Source organism: Chiloscyllium punctatum, chromosome 3, assembly GCF_047496795.1.
Source record: "Chiloscyllium punctatum isolate Juve2018m chromosome 3, sChiPun1.3, whole genome shotgun sequence".
Lineage (NCBI taxonomy): Eukaryota > Metazoa > Chordata > Chondrichthyes > Orectolobiformes > Hemiscylliidae > Chiloscyllium > Chiloscyllium punctatum.
In genome coordinates this window covers 35814533-35834837 of record NC_092741.1, presented here as the reverse complement: position 1 = coordinate 35834837, position 20305 = coordinate 35814533, and the positions used below count along the sequence as shown (strand labels likewise).

Below are 20305 nucleotides of genomic sequence, written 5' to 3'. Positions count from 1 at the left end.
CCCTCCCCCACAACCTGAGCTAATTTAGGTATTGCTAACCGTGACTAACATGTTACTAGTTCTGTGGGTGTTTGGGTTTTTTCTGAGCAGGTTGCAATTTTTATGTGAGAACTGTGATTTTTGAAATTTCAAGTGATTTTTTTTCCACAAATCTACACTTGATATATCCCAGCAAGTTAATCGCAGTGTAGCTCTGAACTCTCATTCAACCTCAGTGCCAGTGTGCAAAAAAGCATTAACAGACTGTATTACTGTGCCAACCATTCCAAAAAGAAATGTTTCCGCCTCCTTTCTCCACCAAAGTAACCTGTTAGTGAACAATGCGTGGAATGTATTACGCGGCCAAGAATTTGAACTAAGCAAAGTTATTTATTTGCCCTTCCCTTTTCCTTATGATTCACACAGAGGAATTTCAGGTGACCTGACTGTCAGCTTCAAGTTAGACTAAGCTGTGTCTATTTCCCACCCCAAATTAAAGTGGGTTTTATTCCTGTCTGTTGCCTCACCCAAATCACCACATGGTTTTCTAGGTTGGATATGTGTGTGCACGTGTGCACAGTGTGATGGCACCACAGTTCTGGGGGGTCAAACAGATCCTTTCCTGTGTCCCTGAGTTTGGTCAGTTGACAGTAACCTCTGAAATGCATCACAAACAGCAGCAGCATGAGAAACGATAAAATAAAACAAATTGGGAATCGCCCTTCCCCACCAATATTTAATTAGCAATGTCAGACTTTGCACAAAAGATGCAGATCATTTTCTGCTATGGGGTCAAAATTTGCCAGATTCGTCGAGAACAGATGTATTTACTACACGTCCATAAACTGCCCTCAGAAGTAGAGTAGAACCACTTGCTTAAATTCTTATTGTCTGTTTGATGAAGACGGTCCATTTCTCTACTGGGTCATCCAGCAACGATGAAGGAGCACCAACAGAAAGAACCCTCAAAAACCTGAACAAAATAAAAAGAGAAACTCAGCAGGTCTGGCAGCATCTGTAGAGAGAAGGCTTTTGCCCGAAACGTCGATTTCGAAGCTACTTGGATGCTGCCTGAACTGCTGTGCTCTTCTAGCACCACTAATCCAGAGAGAAAAACAGTTAACCTTTCAGGTCCAGTGACCCAACTTCACAAGTTGCCAGACCTGCCAAGTTTCTCCAGCAATTTGTGTTTTTGTTTCAGATTTCAAACATCCACAGTCCTTTGACTTCTTTCAAAAGTATACTTTATTCGTATAAATCTTTCCATACATACAGTCACTAGAGCATTTCCATTCTGTACAGTCTTCACATAATTAGAACAAACAAACGCAAGGTATTCCTTACTTTTCCAAGATTATATTTACGTGCATCGATGGTTCAATAAGTGAACAGATGCCTATTGTACTTTGGCCAAAAGACCTCAGACAGTGGTCTTTTCCCACTGCACCTTGGTGACAGCTGCCCTGAGCTTTAGTGTGTCCCTCAGCATGGTAATTGTGGAACTTGGAATGTGCTAGTTGCAATGCTTGGTCAATGTCAATTCCTTGTTCTGGAAGACAAATAAGCTTCAGGCAAACCAAAGAGCATCTTTCACTGAGCTGATGGTTCTCCAGGCTTTTGTTTTGTGCCTCAACTCCTTGAGCCCATCACGGATGGGCTGAGTAGGAGGAAAGCTACATGGTTTCCAAGCCCCATTTAAAATAAAAAAAAAGGGACTGTTCTTGAATCGTAGGATGCACTTTCGGGGGAGCATTTCAAATTGACACCAAGGCACAAAGCTGCTTCTGTCAGTTTCACTTGTGTCAAGTCTTTTGCATTGACAGACATGGCTGAACTATAAAGATAGATTTACATATCTTTAAAAGGAAATTTTTGGGGGGCTAGTTCCTTATAGTAGTAATTTCATTCCCACTCATTCTCAGGGACAGATTAAAATACAAAGATGCCACCCAAGAAAGGCCTGTGTATTTAATGTGATTATAAACATCTTACCAAGACAGGGGAGGCAATGGCCTAGTGGTATTGTCACTGGACAATTAATCCAGAGACCCAGTAACGTTCTGTGGATCTGGGCTACGAATCCTGCAATGACAGATGGTGGAATTCGAATTCAATAAATAAAATCTGGAATTAAGAGTTTAATGATGACGACAAAACCATTGCCGATTGTCAGGGGAAAAAAAAAAATCACATCTGGCTCACAAGTGTGCTTTAGGGCAGGAAACTGCCGCCCTAACCTGGTCTCACCTAGGTGATTCAAGATCCACAGCAGTGGTTGACATTTGACTGCCCTCTGGGCAATTAGGGATGGGCAATAAATGCTGACATTGTCAGCAACACCCTCATCCCCGTGAATGAATTACAAAACAAAAATTGGCCTTGCTCAGATACTGACCTCATTTACACTCCCAAATCACACTCACTCCACTTATTCCTGGCTGTACCTCCCTTAGCCCAGACCTTGGAAATATCCTTCCTACTGTCACTCCACACCTCACTTTCCATCTTTAAAAAAAAGGTACTTAATAAAACCTGTCACTTTGTCCAAGCTTTTGACAATCCACCTAAGACTTCCTTACGTGCTTCATTATCATTCTTTGTCATATACTGTAAATGCTTCGCCCTTCCTCATTCCTATGTTTCTCAGCATTGGTATTCACATGCAAGTTCAGTAAAGGCTGTTTAAACTGGGTGGTTCAACCGCATGAAAGAAAGTTATTGGAAATGGCTACCCTTCTCCATTCAACGATATGCTTTTAATGCTGTCAGTCACCTCAAACATACTAAACTATTTTATTTTAAAAATTAAGGCCAGCCAATGATCCCTGCTAATATCACAATCACAACCAATTTCATAGCCAGAACCCTTAATGCCCTTCCAATGATATTGAATTGTTCTCAAAAATGCATTACATTCAAACATGACCGTGGCATTTCATAGCATCCTTTTCTAAGAATGTATCCAATTAATTCAGGGTGAAACAATACATTCACACCTATACATTGTGATTTTATAAAGAATGAAGTCAGCAACTTATTGACTATAACATTTAATAGTTATATCTTCTACTGTTGCCCAGTACATGAAACCATCCTCAGAAGGTAACATTAAAATCATAGGATGCAGATTACAATGCATCACTCAATGAATGTATTGCATGTGTGGCATTACTTGTCAAATTGAAAGTGCAATATTTATCTTGAACTTTATATTTTTTTTAAAAAGCGATGCACCGAAGAAACTTTTTTTGAAAAAAAAAGACATTCCCATAATGAATGGGGTTTCATGCACGTTTGAATGGTTTTGCATGAGCTATTTTTAATCCATATCTTAAAACTTTATGAATGCAGCTCTCAAGGCAACCACTTCCTCTCCAAAATGAAAGCAGCGGAGCAACCAGTTAGCAGAGCTCACTGGAAATTTGTGATTAGTTTACTTAACATACAAAAAAAACCAGTTTGAATTGTCGTGCTCACATCGGCCTAATATGGCTACAATTAAATGAATCTACTTTCCCGCACGCTAAGCTGCGGATTCTGATAGGTGAAGTACAAGACAGCAGTTTGCATTAACGTAATGTGGGATCGTTTTACTGTCTTCACGCGGTGGGCGGGACTGTTACTTAGGTGCAACATTCTGAAAACTGCTACTAAAAACGGAACTACTGGTCGTTGGTAGTTAAGGCAAATCTTGTGTGATTAAATACGGCTTCAAGCTCCATTCACGAATGCAACTCAAAAACTGGCTTGAGTGTATTGTACAGCTTCGGAATAATTGACATGATAGCGCCCCAGAAGGGAACCAAACCTCCTCGAAACCCTGCCAAATACATGCATTAAGCCCAGTTACGCCAGGAAACAGTCAAAGCTGATATTGCCATTTGTCACGTGGAGGGCAATTTTACACAAAATACATCGAGTAAGTGCAGTTCAGCTACTTACAACCTGATATTAAACATTTTCAGTTGCAGCATCGTTGTTTTAAACTGTTTATTCTTTGCAAAAGTGCACCCACTTTATTCCTGTCACACAGATAAAGGTGACAAGGGTCTTTATTTGTTACGTTCTATCCTGGAGCCATTTGCTTCCTTCCACAATACCTGTGATTACAAACGATGCATGGGGAAGGATTTATCCCTATACAGCAGGTCCAAAGATAATTGCAGGTAAAAGGAAGATAAATTTGATCCATGTATCTTAAGACTCCTCACATTTTGACAATTCTTTCTTAACTATTCCCAAGATCTCCCTCTGCACTACTACGTTTGAAGTGAGAACTTAATGGAGTATTGTTTAAAGCATCTAAGTTTAATTCTTTTTATCTTTCTCTTGCACAGAAATAGAAGTGTTCTCTTCTGGCCTTTGGTGATGCTTCAAATTATTCCATTGCAAGCATCTTGAGCAAGGAAAGCATAACATCTGCATGTACGTGGCAGATTCTAAATGAAGACTCTCCAATATTTCAGATTTTTTTTTCCCCAGTACTAAAAGCAATAATTAAAAATAAATAGCCTGCTCTTGCAAAGAAGAAACCTCAAAGTGCATGTACAGGAAAAGTGTCTGCTCTGCATCACAATATACTGCCAAGGAATATTCTATAGTGAGGTCACATTCAAAAAATGTGTTAACTATCATGGGTTTAATATTGCTTAGTTACAAAGCATTTCCTTCTCTCTCTAGACTGCAATCAACACTGAACTGCAAGGACATTACAAATGATATTGCAAGCTAGCGGAGTTAAAAATCCAGTCTAAAGATGTCACATGTACCCAAGATTACAGCAAGACTTTCCCCAAGTTGGTTATTTTGCTCCATGTCCAAGGGAGAAGATTGTAAAGGGAAACCAGCTTTCTGCTCAGGGTCTAGCAAAACCACTATTTAGCTATTCTTGGAGTAATGCCCAAAACCAGCCTGACCTGATTTACCTTTCATTTGTCCTACCCTGCACCATGCTAAGCTTTAATGCAACAGATATCTAAGCATTTGAGATAGTATTTATTGTATAATCACTACATAGTTTCACAACATCGCTCTCCAACACCAAACCAATTCAAATGACTGTGTTACACTACGTGCCAGCATTTTGGTCTGAACTTTGCATTAAAGTCTCTTGACAAATGTACACAAGCTTCTCAGTCATGCAAGGAATGTAACTGAGGAATTACATAATGAAGTGTAATTTGATTATTTCAGGATTTGTAGAACTAAGTGGTAGCTGGAATTCCAAGAATAATTTGTTTAAGCTGTGTGTGTTAGGAACATTGAGTGAAACGCTTTCAGAGGAAGATTGTGCTCACAATTTTTAAAAATTAGCTAAAAACAAAAATGGATAAAATGAATAGGCTTCAGGTCAATTTTGAACCAGGAGAACAATTTACTCTGGGGCAAATCTGAAATAAATGCTCCAAAAACTTTACTGACAAAATTATAGTCTATTTCAAGATTCTCAAAAAAGATGCTGATGATCTGTAACCTTAATTGACTCTGGCCAATTAAATCATGTCAGTTTTTTTTAATTCTTTGAATTTTCTTAAAAAAAAGTAACAGGAAGCGTTGTTACAACTTCAGTGCACTTACTTACTATACCACACACTTCCTCTATAGAAACTGTGAACCAAAGAAGTTTCCCTCAATAATCGTATTCAATGACTAATTGAATATATGTATTAAGATTCTCACAGAAAACAAGGTGCTGTTAATACTGGATATACAGACAGGACCAACATGTATGGAAAGTGTGGCTCAAACATAAGATAAAAGCAGGACTCAAATGAAATGAATAGTTCATTATTATACCACCTACAATAATAGTGGGTCAAATTGGTCAAAAACGATGAGTGCTGATTGTTGACTATATTACTGTACATATCCAAAACAGAACAACGCTGTTCCAGGCAAATCGTAACATTAGAATATCTTGACACTTACCACTGCAGGAACCTTTCCCTGCAAGTTGTCTGAAGAAGCCAGTTCCCCATATATGACAGCTTGGCTCCTGCCAACTTACTTGCACAAGTTTAACTAATCCCCTTTCTCTTACCCCCTCTCCCTGTCTTTTCAGAAGTGTCCTTCTTCAGATCCTTTGCATTGCCGGACATTGCCACTTAGCTATGTGTTGTATGTTGGTCTCTGAGCAGCAATTGCCTAAAACTAACTCAATCAGTCAGTCAGTCACAGGCTACCTCTGCCTTTTGTGGTCACGCCCCCCACACCCCTCCGGGCACGCGCAAAAGCGTGCTCGCGCACTCCCCGAGAAGCACGCGCCGCAGTCAGCGAAGTACCGTAAACCTCAGAGTGTGAGAGCGCTCGCTGCAGCCTCGCCCAGGCTCAACAGATAGAACTGGGCGGGGTAGGGGAACGGATTGTTTTTGTAATTAGGTTATGAGGGTGTGGTAGCTGCACTCTATGACCCTCTTGATGAGGATGCAAGCGATGTTTTATTTTGCTTTGTATACCATCTAATCTAACCTGCCTTTGTGACAACTGGGGTGCCCATCTGAGGTAGCTAACTTGCAAAGCAGATGCAAAAACAGATGATTGCATTTAGAAGTGGCATTTTAAATCTTTCATCAGTTACAACCCTAATGGTGAGCTTCTTGTGCAGCCAGACACGACTGACTTGGAAACCTGTAGCCTTGTGAGCATTTTGACAGGACCAGGTTCCTTACCAAGACCGTAAATTTCACCCAGCCAGCGCTCATACTGTCAGAGACCACGATCACCAGCATAGATCAAGGCAATGCAGGCAAAAGTCAAGATAGTGTGATCGAACTGCCCACCTGTAGGATTGTGTGGAGCTGCAGGGTCACTTAGCTTGGCACGTGCTAGAGAGAGCAGTTGGTTGCATTGGGTAAAAGTCACCAACAATTGCCCAGCAGGAAATACTGCTGCCACTCACTCAAGGGCGATTAAATCAATGCTTCCTGATGTAAATGGATCTGGAAAATCTTGAACCAGATACAATACCACAGCATATAGTATCTGCAGCTTAATGTGAAAACTCACCCTGGCCACTTCGCATTGAAGGGTGGCTCACTGCTGCCTCACAGCATCAGGGAACTGGGTTTGATTCCACCCTCGGGCGATTATCTGTGCGGAGTTTGTAAATTCTCCCCGTGTCTGCATGGGTTTCTGTTGGGAGTTTCAGTATCCTCCCACTGCCCAGAGATGTGCAGGTTAACTTGATTGACCATACTAAATTGCCCTTAGGTTCCAGGGATGTGCAGATAAGAGGATTAGCCATTGGAAATGCAGGGTTAGGGGATCTGGGTGAGATACTCCTCAGAGGGTCAGTGCAGACTCAATCGGCTGAATGGCCTCTATCTGCACTGTACAGATTCTATAAGGCTATGACTGAATTTTTCTTTTATTTTACTGTTTCCCACTCTGTTGCAATTCGCGGTCATTTCAGAAGTTACCAAGAACAGTATCAACATTGAAGAAAGTTAAAGACTGGTTGATTTAGTCTGTTCCACACAACTGCAAGCCCTTTGTATCACAATTATGCAGGCATTCCAAACCCCATCTGAAAATCATATGATCTTCTGGGAGAAGTGAAAGACCAGATTAAAACTGCATTAAAATTTGTGGGAATGGAGGGTGCAGGGTTGGAATTTGAGGTTTAGTGCTCAGCTGGGTCCATTTGAAGCTGACATTAAGCTTTGAATGGGAATTTCACCACATTGACCGCAGCAGCCCAAGTTAGCAGCTCACCATCAGGTTCCTGAAGACAAGTGGGATGGAGCAGCCTTGCTGCTTTTGTCCACTTTCTGGGAATAAATAATGAGAAAAGTTAGACCTTGGCTCTTGTGATGACTTTCACTGACACTTCTTTCATAGGGCTCTTACTATTCAGTAATTCTCTATCCTTGAAGAATGACACAGTAGCCTGTGGGTCAGCTGGAGCATCATGTATATGCATTCCATTGGCATGTCGCAAGAGATGACATACTGCAGAGATCTGCAAATTTCTGAAAAGCAGTTGGGTGCCCAAAAAAGGAACCAAGAGCTCTTTACTCCTAGTAGAATTCTCACAGTCTGAGAGCATTGTGAAGCATCTGTACCACTTCTCTTTAAGCGTATGAGCTCTGAGTACTGTTTCTAACTATTTCCCGTTAGGGATTTACAGGCCCCGCTTAGTCTAATGTCGTAAAAGAAAAAAAATTGTTACTCTAGGTAAGCATAGAACAATGCCCATAACCACTATTCAGTTGCTTGATACTCCTGTTGTCTCCTTCCACTCTGGTTGTTGATGCTCTGACCAGCTTTCAAGAGACTAAGAGTTGGAACTATTGCTCTCTGTAAATGGGTTTATTTTGTGTCAGTGGTGGCTTCATTCACAGAGACAATGATAAAATCCCTTGAAAAGCCAAGACTGAGCATGTCCAGGTTTCTATCCAGGTATGGCTATTGCACAAAAGTCTCAACAGTTACGGTAGGTTTAGATGCTGAGCAAAGCATGTGGATAACCCATCTTCTGCTGAAAAATGACATAAGTACCACATAAGTACCTTGTCTGTACATCATACATTAATATCAACACGATACTCTGTTGTGACTCGACAAAGTTAAAAATCACACAACACCAGGTTTATTTGGAAGCACTAGCTTTTGGAGCTCTGCTCCTTCATCAGGTGATTGTGGAGTATAAGATCGTAGGACACAGAATTTATAGCAAAAGTTTACAGTGTGATGCAACTGACATTATATATTGATAAAGACCTGGATTGTTTGTTAAGTCTCTCATCTTTTAGAGTGACCATGCTGGTTTCAGTTCTTTTATATGTAAATCCCAGAACTTTTTAAAAAAGTTACATTCTGAAGTGAACCTTAACAATAGGTGCAATGTCAGCTCAGATAATGCATTGAAGGTGTGAGGTGCCCTGTGTGAAGCTGTCTGTGCCCCAATGTTCAGACTGATTCTATTTCTAAAATAGGGATTTACAGAATCTTACATGGATTCCTGCAGTTCTTGAACAAAATAAAATGTAATTCTGCCAGTACATATTCACCCTACTAACCGATGTGTGTTTCTTTGTGTGTGCATGTGGGTGTGTGTGGGGAGGGAGCGAATATAAGTGTCTGTGAACGTGTGTGATTATGAGTGTAAAGGGGTATAGGCCTGTGAGAGGGCGCATGTGTGGGTGTGATTGTGGATGTGTACATGTGAACATATGAGAGAGAGCTTGTGTATAAGAGGGTGTGCGTGAGTGTATGGGTCTGTGGGAGTGTGTGTGCGTGCATGCATGTGTGTGTGTGTCAGGGAGAGTGTAGTGCAATGGGGTCACCTGTAGTGTGACATGAACCCAAGGTCCTGGTTGAGGCCATCCCCATGGGTACCGAACTTGGCTATCAGCCTCTGCTCGGCCTTAGAGGATGGTCACCCCAAGGTCCGAGGTCGAATGTCCCAGATTGCTGAACTGTTCTCTGACTGGGAGGAAACACTCCTGTCTGTTGATTGTTGCATGGTGTCCACTCATCTGTTGCTGTAGCCTCTACTCAGTCTTGCCAATGTACCTGTCTCAGGGCTTCCTTGCCTGCAGCATATGAGATAGGCAACTTTGGCCAAGTCACATGAGTACTTGCCACGCATATGGTCCCCATGTGTAATGGTGGTATCCATGTCAGCAGGGATATGTTAGGAAGACTGTGACTTGATGTTGCCTAGACTAGAAAATTAGTCTCAACAGGATTGTCTCACACTAGCATTCAAATTATTGGTCTACAGTGCTGCATCTGGAGCACTCACTTTGATTCTGGTCACTAAAACATTTGGGAAACTTTTATGTGCAGGGAAAGACCTTAAGGTTGAACCATAGTGTCAGACGATATACTTGCATAGAGTAGTTAGAAAAAATGGATTTTTCTGCATGGAAGGAGATAAATGACAGTGGAGCTTTAGAACTGTTTGAAATATTGACCATTTCCTGTTTAAGAATACATACAAGAGGTAGGTCAGAATAATGAAAAGCAAATTTAGGAATATTGTCAGGAAGCACTTACACTTGGAATAGTTTTCTGGAATTATTCAAAAGAGAGAGCTGGTATGACTGGATAATGGGTATAGGTTTACGTTTCTGTGGAAAGATTGAACTGGATACATTGACTGGCTCCCCACATCTGGACTATATGAAGTTGAAAAAGATCTGTCAAGACTAGTTCTCATTGCTTTTAAATCTGGAGTTTTCTTTCCACAAAATGCATTCAGAGTTTCCCAGTCACAATTAATTTAGTGGAAACCAGATTCTACAAAGCAGAGCATACGACTTCAAAAGGGTATTTGTTTAAGCAGCCTAATGATTGTTGCTTCTTATTTAAGTTAACAACAGTCCCTGATGGTGGATAGGATGTGAGTCGGAAGCTCAGCTCAGAATCAAATAAGGCAGCAAGATAACCCAGGGCTGTGTGTGAGATCACAGAATGCAACAGTACAGAGAAGACCATCAAACTAAGTTAGCTCTTGGGGATCTAAGATGGCGGTGATCTGAGAAGGTCACACTGCAGAGCTTCGCATCGGAGCAGGACGGTTCTTTAACCCGCCCAACCCAGTTCATCAGGATTTCTTGGGGCGTTGGAAAGATTGTGCAGCCCCAAGAAACATTTAAAAATTGACTTACCTGTATTTTTCAGCTGTCCAGAAATGCCTAAAAAGGGAGGAGGAGCATCCAAGGCCAGGCCTGCAGCTCAGCCTGCAGCAGCCTCAGAGCCGATTACTCTCCAAGACCTGGTGAACCAGACCTCGAAATCTCGCGAGATGCTGGGGAAACAGATTGAAGAGAAGCTGGCTCCAGTCTCTCTCATGCTGCAGAAGCATGAGCAGCAGCTGGGAGACCTGGAGAAGAGGACAGATGAGGTGGAGCACAGGGTCACAGTGGTGGAAGCTGATGCCAGTTCATCCAAGGATGAGATCCAAGCCCTGAAGACGCAGGTTCGTAATTTGCGTGACCAAGTGGATGATCTTGAAAACAGGGGCAGGAGAAAAAACATTCGGATCATCGGTCTGCCTGAGGGTAAGGAAGGTGAGCGGCCTGTGGAATGTGTTGAAGATTGACCTCTGAAATTCCTTGACTTGGAGGCTGGCTTGAGAGGATTGAAGATAGAGAGGGCTCACTGGGTCGCAGCGCGGAGGTCGGGTCTGGGTCAGCACCCTCGTCCTTTCCTGGTGTGGTTCCATCATTACCCGGATAAGGACAGAGTCATGGAGGCTTCCAGACTCCAGGGGAAGGATCCAAAGGCCCTAATTTACGAGGGGTCTAAGATCATGTTTTTTCAGGACTTTTCAGCAGCGGTGATCCAGAAACGAAAATCGTATGATGGTGTCAAGAGAAGATTGAAGGAGCTTGGGATTCAGTACTCCCTGAGATATCCGGCAGTGCTTCGGATCACGTTAGATGGATCCATACATCTCTTTGACACATCGGAGAAGGCAAGAGACTTTGTGGACAAACTAACCTAATTTAAACAATTGTAGTATGTATAAATATCGTTGCTTGGGTATGCGTTTATCATTCTGTAAAAGAAATGGAGGAATCCAGTTGGAGCTTTGTTTTTCCCCTTTTTTTCCTCTATTGATAATAATTTGGTTCAAACTATGTCTGGCGGTGGTTAAGATGTACATTTTAAATTTCTAAGTTAGGACATACCAAAGGATGGGTGGGGTATTTATTCCCCCCTTTTTTTAATAAAAGAATGTTTTTTTTATTCATATTAATATTCTATGGAGTATTTTTCCCCTTTTTTATAAAAGAATTTTTAAAAATTCATAATGATATTCTATGGGGTGTTTATTCTTTTTAGCTTGTGCTTGCGATGCGGCTCTAGCTGAGAGAAGTGAAGGTGGTTGAGATGGTTAGATGCCTATTTATGGGCAGTTCAGGATGGGTAGTTGCCCCCTCCGGGCAGGGAGCGAGTTCCCCAACTCAGCACTATTGGCGCTTTATATGTTGGTTTGTTTTCTGGTTTTTGTTGTTTTTTATTTTTAATAATTTTGTATGTTTGTTAAATGTAGTGGTTTTAGTTTATGTAGTTTTTATATTTGGTGGACCATGCGACACTAAGGCTCAGCAATTTGTGGTTCGGGTTTCTCCTCTCTGGAATTTAAATGTAATTGCAGAAGATTATGGCTAATGATTTGATTAAATGGTGTATCTGGAATATCAAGGGAAGTCACTCACCAATTAAGAGGAAGAAGGTACTCTTGAGTCTTAGAAAGGAGAAGGTGGATATTGCTTTGTTACAGGAGACACATTTGGATGACAAGGAGAATCTGAAATTACAGCAGAATGTCTTTGACCGAGTTTATTTTTCATCATTTAATACCAGAAGTAGGGGAGTGGCTATATTGGTTAGGAAAAATCTCTCATTTAAATTGTTGGAATGTGTTAAAGACACATATGGGAGGTTTGTAATTCTTAAAACCTTGATAAATGGGGAAGAATATGGTATTTTAAATGTTTATTGTCCCCCAGCTCATCCTCTTAAATTCTTGATAGATGCTTTTTCTAAACTGATAAGTCTCAAGTCTCGGCACATCATTATAGGGGGAGATTTTAACTGCCTCATGGACCCCACAGTAGACAGGTTGGCTAAAGGTCCCTTGATACCCTCTGAACAAAATAAACATTTATTGGGTTTGTGTGGGGAATTAGGGTTGGTGGACGTCTGGAGGTGTGTCTCCACCCTACAGGTAGGGATTTCACGTTTTTCTCCAATCCGCATAGACATCACACAAGGATTGAGTTTTTTCTGACCCCTGCGGTAACCCTGGATCTGGTGGCATTCTGTACGATTGGTAATATTGCCATCTCTGATCATGCTCCAGTGTACCTTATGGTTAAGGTTAAGGATGTTACAGTGGATTCAAGGTACTGGTGAATGGACCCCTTTATTCTCATGGACAGTAAGTTTGTGGAGTGTTTCTCTAGGGAATTTCGGGCATTCCTAGACATCAACATAGGTTCAGTTGATACCTCATCTGTTCTCTGGGAAACTGCCAAAGCTAATGCCAGGGGGTTAGTTATTTCATATTCCACCAGTAGGAAGCGGCAGAAGGGTGAGCAGCAACGTCTCCTTGAAGCACGGTTGAAGGCAGCTGAGAAGGCCTATTTTAACAGACCCTCTTTGGTCAAACTACAGAGGATTATGGCGCTGCGGTCTGCACTAAATTCCATGCTCACACAGATGGCAAAGAAGGAGCTGGCTTTTGCAAAGCAAAGGTTATATAAGCATAGTGACAAGGCAGGCAAATATGTAGCATACCTTGCCAAAATGCCCCACAAACCATTACAGCGATTAGGGAAGGGTCTGGGAACCTAACATGTGATTCTAAAAAGATTAATAGAACATAGAACATGGAAAAATACAGCGCAGTACAGGCCCTTCGGCCCTCAATGTTGCGCCGATCCAAGCCCACTTAACCTACACTAGCCCACTATCCTCCATATGCCTATCCAATGCCCGTTTAAATGCCCATAAAGAGGGAGAGTCCACCACTGCTACTGGCAGGGCATTCCATGAATTCACGACTCGCTAAGTAAAGAATCTACCCCTAACATCTGTCCTATACCCTCCACCCCTTAATTTAAAGCTATGCCCCCTCGTAACAGCTGACTCCATACGTGGAAAAAGGTTCTCATGGTCAACCCTATCTAAATCCCTAATCATCTTGTACATCTTTATCAAGTCACCCCATAACCTTCTTTTCTCCAATGAAAACAGCCCCAAGTGCCTCAGCCTTTCCTCATACGATCTTCCTGCCATACCAGGCAACAACCTGGTAAACCTCTTCTGCACCCGTTCCAGTGCCTCCACATCCTTCCTATAGTATGGCGACCAAAACTGCACACAATACTCCAGATGCGGCCGCACCAGAGTCTTATACAACTGCAACATGACCTCAGGACTCCGGAACTCAATTCCTCTACCAATAAAAGCCAGTACGCCATATGCCTTCTTCACCGCACTATTTACCTGGGTGGCAACTTTCAGAGATCTGTGTACATGGACACCAAGATCCCTCTGCTCATCCATACTACCAAGTATCCGACCATTAGCCCAGTACCCCATCTTTTTATTACTCATACCAAAGTGAATCACCTCACACTTACCCACATTGAACTCCATTTGCCACCTTTCAGCCCAGCTCTGCAGCTTATCTATATCCCGCTGTAACCTGCCACATCCTTCCTCACTGTCAACAACTCCACCGACTTTCATACCATCCGCAAACTTGCTCACCCAACCTTCTAGCCCCTCCTCCAGGTCATTTATAAAAATGACAAACAGCAATGGTCCCAAAACAGATCCTTGCGGAACACCGCTAGTAACTGCACTCCAAGATGAACCTTTACCATCAACTACTACCCTCTGTCTTCTTCCAGCCAGCTAATTCCTAATCCAAACCTCCAACTCACCCTCAATGCCATACCTCCGTATTTATTGCAGTAGCCTACCATGGGGAACCTCATCAAACGCCTTACTAAAATCCATATACACCACATCTACCGCTTTACCCTCGTCCACCTCCTTAGTCACCTTCTCAAAGAATTCAATAAGGTTTGTGAGGCACGATCTGCCCTTCACAAAACCATGCTGACTATCCTTGATCAAATTAATGTGGCATTCCAGAGATTCTACTCTAAATTATATCAGTCTGAGAACTGTGAGGAGGGGCAGGCCAAAATGGAATCCTTTGTTAGAGATCTGAAACTCCCGGGTGTGACTCCCGAACAACAGTCCTTTCTCAATGCCCCATTATCAGAGCAAGAAGTGCAGGAAGCTGTGAGGCAGCTTCAGGGTGGAAAGGCGCCCGGTCCTGACGGACTTCCCAGTGAATCCTATAAGGAATTTATAAGATTAGTGTCAGGCCCGATGCTGAATATGTTTAATGATTCATACAGTCATGATTGTCTCCCACCATCTCTGAGAGAGGCCAATATTTCACTTATCCTTAAGAGTAACAAAAAGATGGGGTACTGGGCTAATGGTCGGATACTTGGTAGTGTGGAAGAGCAGAGGGATCTTGGTGTCCATGTACACAGATCTCTGAAAGTTGCCACCCAGGTAAATAGTGCAGTGAAGAAGGCATATGGCGTACTGGCTTTTATTGGTAGAGGAATTGAGTTCCGGAGTCCTGAGGTCATGCTGCAGTTGTATAAGACTCTGGTGCGGCCGCATCTGGAATATTGTGTGCAGTTTTGGTCGCCATACTGTAGGAAGGATGTGGAGGCACTGGAATGCGTGCAGAGGAAGTTTACCAGGATGTGGCCTGGTATGGTAGGAAGATCCTATGAGGAAAGGCTGAGGCACTTGGGGCTGTTTTCATTGGAGAAAAGAAGGTTTAGGGGTGACTTGATAGAGGTGTACAAGATGATTAGGGGGTTAGATAGGGTTGACAGTGAGAACCTTTTTCCACGTATGGAGTCAGCTATTACAAGGGGGCATAGCTTTAAATTAAGGGGGGGTAGATATAGGACTGATGTTAGGGGTAGGTTCTTCACTCAGCGAGTCGTAAGTTCATGGAATGCCCTGCCAGTAGCAGTGGTGGACTCTCCCTCTTTATGGGTATTTAAGCGGGCATTGGATAGGTATATGGAGGATAGTAGGTTAGTGTAGGTTAGGTGGGCTTTGATCGGCGCAACATCGAGGGCCGAAGGGCCTGTACTGCGCTGTATTCTTCTATGTTCTATGTTCTATGTAAAAGGAAGGATCCGGAAGACTGTGCTTCATACAGGCCCACCTCGCTCTTAAATGTGGACTTTAAGATCCTCTCTAAGGCTCTTGCGTTAAGGCTGGAGACTGTGTAACCTTCTATTATTAAAGATGATCAGACGGGCTTCATAAAGGATCGCAGATCCTCCAATAATATTAGGAGGCTGCTTAACGTAATCCAAGCATGCCAACAGCAGTCAATACAGGGATTGGTGATTTCTTTAGATGCAGAGAAGGTATTTGACCGAGTTGAGTGGCTGTACCTTTTCTGTACTCTACACCAATTTGGTCTGGGTGAAGTTTTCATAAGATGGGTAAAGGTTCTCTACAGTGTACCTCTCACGGCGGTCATTACCAATAGGGTACGATCAAGCAATTTTAATATTTCTAGGGGCAGCCGGGGATTTCAATATATCAGTGCCAGAAGTGGGGCCAAAATTACATAAGATCTCACTGTATGCAGACGATGTTCTAATTTTCTTGACAAATACAGCAGTCTCAGTGCCTTGCCTGATACAATGCATTCACGCATTTGGTGCTTTTTCAGGGTATAAAATTAATTTTGCTAAATCAGAGGCTATGCTATGGTCTTATGAAAGAGTTGGCTCTTGAGAGTGACTATAGATTCCCATTTAGGTGGTCACAGGGGGGTTTTGTGTATTTGGGCATATTCATTATTCCAGTTCTGGATTGGCTGTTCAAAGCCAATTTTACACAATTATTTGAAAAAATTAAACAAGATCTCCAAAGATGGGAGGCACTTCCAGTCTCATGGTTGGGTCGGATAGCACTTATTAAGATGAATATTCTCCCTCGTTTGCTATACCCTATACGGATGCTCCCCCTGATTTTCAATAAACAAACACTCAGGAGACTGAACAGTTGGCTCAGCTCCTTTATCTGGCACTGTAAACGGCCCCTCATTAAATTAGCCAAACTGCAGTTGCCTCACAGATTGGGGGGAGTAGACCTTCCGGACATTAAAAATTACCAATTACCCTCGCTTTTGACCTACGTAAGTGATTGGGTTTGTGGGGACCCTCTTTCAATATGGCTAGATATCGAAGTCTCCCAGGCAAGGTGCCCCCTTACCAGTTTGCTGTTTTTGGACAAGGTGAGGACAGTTAGGGAATATTGCCATAACCCAATAGTCATCAATACTGTTAAAGCAAGGAGGGCAATTCAGCAGAGGGAAGGTAATATTGGCAAAACATCTTTGTTTACACCTTTAGTGGGTATGCCGGGTTTTCAACCTTGTATGATAGATTTAGGATGTAAACATTGGGCAGCTAGGGGTTTATCTGGAATGGGCGATTTATTTGAGGGAGACGTAATGATGTCCTTCGATCAGTTAGTACAGAAGTACGAGTTTTTTCAAGTTAGGGATTTTATTCAAAAAAAGACCACACTTTTGACTGATCCTGACAAATCTGACAGAGGAAGAGGAGTACTGAGGGCTAAGAGTACACTCTCTGTCAGTACTTTATATCACCAATTGGGGGGTGCCACCTCAGATGAGTCTGATCGACTCTGCAAGATGTGGGAAAGAGAGCCGGGTGTTGAAGTTTCTTCAGAGGCATGGGATGATATTTGGGAGAATGCAAGGAAGATATCAATTTGCAATAGGACCCATGCTTTACAGTTGAAGATTCTCCACAGGGTCCGCTTAGCCCCGGACCGTTAGTCAAAATTTAAACCAGGGGTATCTTCAGCATATCCCAAGTGCAAGGTCTGCACGGGCACTCTTACCCATTGTCTTTGGTCTTGTGACAGGCTTCAAACATATTGGATCACTGTGGCGGGTGCAATGGAGAGGATTTTAGGTGTTGGGGTGGAGGAGGACGCTATTTCTCTCCTTTTGGGCCTACCCATTGTATTTCCTGCAGACGTGCATAAGAAAAAACTTTTCAATATTCTTACATTCTGTGCAAGGAAGAATATCTTGCTCGGTTAGATATCAGAAACCCCCCCAGACCTGTCGGGTTGGCGGAAGATTGTTATGGAGCATATTCCCCTGGATTTTCTCACAAATATGGTACACCACAAAACTGAGAATTTTTACAAGACATGGCAACCCTTTTTGAAATACCTGGACACAGATTTATCTGCCACACTAACAAGGGCTTTTATATAGCCGTAATGATTGTGTTTCATGAGTCCAATATCTAGGGAGGAGGAACTGTGAATGTATGTTTTGTTTGGCTGGGCTGAGTTATTACTATTTATTTGTTTGTTGTTAGGTATGTATTTATTTAGTTAAATAGCTAGTTTAGGTTTTTTTTAAATTTTATACTTCTCTATAGATGTTTATACATTTGTATAGGAGGGTCGGTTGGGGAATTCTTTTTATTATTTGGGTTTAGTTTTGTACTATTTTTGTACTGTTTTGAATTGCATTGTTTTGTATTTGTTGTAATATTAAAAAAAATTTTTTTCTTAATGAAAATATATTATATAAAAAAGACTAAGTTAGATCTTTTGTGTGGCCAGCAAATTAGTCCCAATCAGAAACTGCCGGAAAGACTTAGCAAGTTTGGCAGCATCTGTGGAGAGAAAGCAGAGTTAATGTTTCAGGTCCAGTAACCCTTCTTCAGCACTGGGTCAGTTCTAGGTAGAGAGAAAAATATTTGGACAAACAAATGAGTGGGTACAGGTGAGCCTGGAGACCATAGTGGCTGACAATGGGTTGCGTGTGGTAGCAGCCCATGTGATGACAAGGCGTGATATGTAATGGTTGGGGTAAGGACATGGGAGAACATGCTAAGACCTAAGATTATTGAGCTTGATATTGAAGGCTGCAGGGCTCCCGAGCAGAAAATGTGAGCAGGGAACACAATGGTGTGTTGAATTTGCAGGCAACCGGAAGTGTTCCACATAGGAACCCAACAACCATCTGATCTCAATAGCGAGTTCAATAATTTTAGGCCCTTCTAAGGGCAACACTATAGATTAAAACTGCGAGTACCACATGCTGTGTGAACCTTAGGTACTAAACTCCGGTGACTTGGAGATAGTGAGGGCTGCAGATGCTGGAAAGTCAGAGTCAATGAAGTGTGGAGCTGGAAAAGCACAGCATGTCAAGCAGCATCAGGGGAGCAGGAGAGCTGATGTTTCAGGGACCTTTCATCAGGACTCCTGCTGTGCTTTTTCCAGCTCCACATTTTATTGACTAAACTCCAGAATGCTGTCCAAATCCTGACCCTTGACCTTTTAGTGCAACTGTTGTACCAATGATTACGTCACAATAGCAACATTTAGCTACCTGGACAGATTCACCTTGAATGCCAAGTAGCAAGTAGCTGCATTTAATCATGGCACAGTTGCTGCTTACTTCAAACTGTGGAACATCAAACATAATGGTAATGTCCTCAGGAGTGTTGCTGAACAAAGAGACCTTGGAGTGCAGGTTCATAGCTTCTTGAAAGTGGAATCGCAGGTAGATAGGATAGTGAAGAAGGCGTTTGGTATGCTTTCCTTTATTGGTCAGAGCATTGAGTACAGGGGTTGGGAGGTCACGTTGCGGCTGTACAGGATAATGGTTAGACCACTATTGGAATATTGCATGCAGTTCTGGTCTCCTTCCTATTGGAAAGATGTTGTGAAACTTGAAAGGGTTTACAAAAGATTTACAAGGATGTTGCCAGGGTTGGAGGATTTGAACTATAGGGAGAGGTTGAGTAGACTAGGGCTGTTTTCTTTGGAATGTCAAAGGCTGAGGGGTGACCTTGTGGAAGCTTATAAAATCATGAGGGGCATGGATAGGATAAATAGACAAAGTCTTTTCCCTGGGGTGGGTAAGTCCAAAACTAGAGGGCATAGGTTTAGGGTGAGAGGGGAAAGATATAAAAGAGACCTAAGGGGCAACCTTTTCACGCAGAGGTTGGTACATGTATGGAATGAGCTGCCAGAGGAAGTGGTGGAGGCTGGTACAATTGCAACATTTAAAAGGCAACTGGTTGGTTAAATGAATAGGAAGGGTTTGGAGGCATATGGCCAAGTGTTGGCAGGTGGGACTAGATTGGGTTGTGATATGTGGCTGGCATGGTCGGGTTGGACCGAAGGGCCGGTTTCCGTGCGGTGCATCTCTATGACTCTATGACTCTATTACACTGTGCTAAGGATGGCTAGGCACTGTACATTCAACATTGTCATTGTGGCTAGACAGACGTTTGCTCAAACAGCTGATGAAAAAAGTTAACATATATTTGCAAATGGGATAACTTGTTTTGATTGACATGTCACCGATGTGAAGGTTTACCCTCAAGGTTTATCTTCTCCCTCTTTTTTGTCATCTTTTGTTGTTTTCTAAAACTTACCCAATCCTCGGGCTTACCACTAATTTTTGCTACATTGTGTGTTTTTATTTCAATTTGATGCTATCCTTAACTTCCCTGGGTAACCATGGTTGTTTCATCCCCTTCCTAGAATCTTGCTTCTTGTCAGTGTAATACATCTTTGTTGTGATCCATCAATTATTTTCTTAAATGTCTGCTTTGGTTCCTCAACCATCTTTGCTGCTAAACTCCTTTCCCAGTTCACTGCAGCTAGCTTTGCCTGTATTCCTTTGTAGTTTCCCTTATTTAAACTTAGCACAGTTGTTTCTGACCAAGTTCCTCCC

The 20305-nt window shown here is 42.3% G+C and overlaps 1 long non-coding RNA gene across 7 annotated transcripts in view; it reads right to left on the bottom strand.

Moving 5' to 3' along the window:
• The window catches only part of LOC140457857 (uncharacterized), a 560696-nt gene extending 554527 nt beyond the window's left edge, over positions 1–6169 (bottom strand). For all 7 annotated transcript variants that reach the window (XR_011953382.1, XR_011953377.1, XR_011953376.1 and 4 more), the window contains exon 1: positions 5908–6169. This is a non-coding gene — a long non-coding RNA (uncharacterized lncRNA). The remainder of the gene's footprint in view (positions 1–5907) is intronic.
• Positions 6170–20305: the final 14136 nt, after the last annotated feature.